This window comes from Bison bison, unplaced genomic scaffold (assembly GCF_000754665.1).
Source record: "Bison bison bison isolate TAMUID 2011002044 unplaced genomic scaffold, Bison_UMD1.0 scf7180017845312, whole genome shotgun sequence".
NCBI classification, from domain to species: domain Eukaryota; kingdom Metazoa; phylum Chordata; class Mammalia; order Artiodactyla; family Bovidae; genus Bison; species Bison bison.
In genome coordinates this window covers 246154-247790 of record NW_011475885.1, presented here as the reverse complement: position 1 = coordinate 247790, position 1637 = coordinate 246154, and the positions used below count along the sequence as shown (strand labels likewise).

General features: G+C 44.7%; 1 protein-coding gene across 1 annotated transcript in view; it reads right to left on the bottom strand.

The window, feature by feature from the left end:
* The window catches only part of LOC104983990 (serine beta-lactamase-like protein LACTB, mitochondrial), a 25037-nt gene that overhangs the window by 17271 nt on the left and 6129 nt on the right, over window positions 1–1637 (bottom strand). The gene's annotated exons all lie outside the window — the stretch shown is intronic.

The window sequence follows — 1637 nt, the reverse complement described above, 5'->3', positions numbered from 1 at the left end:
TGGCAGCTGAGGCTCAAGGAAGGGATGGGAGGGAGGGGAAGGGAGGGGGGCGGTGACTGCGCTCAGACCCTAGCAGTCAAGGCACGATGGGCAGAGCGCCGATAGCATCGAGTCCTTCCTCTTTTCCTTTTTTAACTTTGTCCTGTGTCTTTCTCGATGTTTCTTCATCTTTCTCCGTCCCCTCCAGTTTCCCCACGTCTGCCTCCTCTTAGATCCGGTGTCGCCTCCTTAGAGAAGCGTTCGTAGGCCCCGTCCCTAGGAGCTCTCTCCACACCTGGAGCCCCAATGCGCACATCTCTTCAGTTCTGTTCAGTCGCTCAGTCACCGCCAGGCCTCCCTGTCCATCACCAACTCCCGGAGTTCACCCAAATTCATGTCCATCTAGTCGGTGATCCCATCCAGCCATCTCATCCTCTGTCATCTCCTTCTCCTCCTGCCCCCAATCCCTCCCAGCATCAGAGTCTTTTCCAATGAGTCAACTCTTTGCATGAGGTAGCAAAGTACTGGAGTTTCAGCTTTAGCATCATTCCTTCCAAAGAACACCCAGGGCTGCTCTCCTTTACAATGGATTGGTTGGATGTCCTTGCAGTCCAAGGGACTCTCAAGAGTCTTCTCCAACACCACAGTTCAAAAGCATGAATTCTTCGGCACTCAGCTTTCTTCACAGTCCAACTCTCACATCCATACAGGACTACTGGAAAAACCATAGCCTTGACTAGATGGACTTTTGTTGGCAAAGTAATGTCTCTGCTTTTGAATATGCTATCTAGGTTGGTCATAACTTTCAGTAACACTTAACACTTTGTTTTACTCAACTAATCTGATTTCTTACCAGGCCAACTTACTTTAGATCTTCAGCTCCTGCAACAGCACTGGGCACACAGCAGCAGCTCAGTAGGCAGCTCCTTTCCCCAGGACCCTTTTCCTCTCTTGTCATGTCTATTCTTTATGTCTCATTTCAGCTTCTTCCATTTCTCTGAGGCTCTTTAAAATCTCTTACTTCTGAAAGTCTAGCTTCACACCACATCAAGCATATAACAATATTGTTGTATCTAGGCCTCCACTCTAGTACTCTTGCCTGGAAAATCCCATGGATGGAGGAGCCTGGTGGGCTGCAGTCCATGGGGTCGCTAGGAGTTGGACACAACTGAGCGACTTCACTTTCACTCATTGGAGAAGGAAATGGCAACCCACTCCAGTGTTCTTGCCTGGAGAATCCCAGGGACGGGGGAGCCTGGTGGGCTGCTGTCTACAGGGTCACACAGAGTCGGACACGACTGAAGTGACTTAGCAGCAGCAGCAGGCCTAATATTAAAAAATACATATGCTGTTAAAAATTCTGTGAATAAAATTTGCACTTAAAACTTTTAATCCAAAAGTATCATGTAATTTGTAGTTAGCTATGATCTCTGACAGCTGTAGATGATCAGAGGTTCTTGTGAAATAAGAAACCTAACCTCAGGTTACCATAATATGTAAAAGGTGTATAATCCTAACTGAACAGTTAATGAGATGTTAATTTTGAAGATAATTAAGCATTCATTACTTCGGGATATATAATTATCTTTCATATATTACATATTATATATAGTATATTTAAAATATTGTATTTTTAAGATAAAAATATTTAATATTAT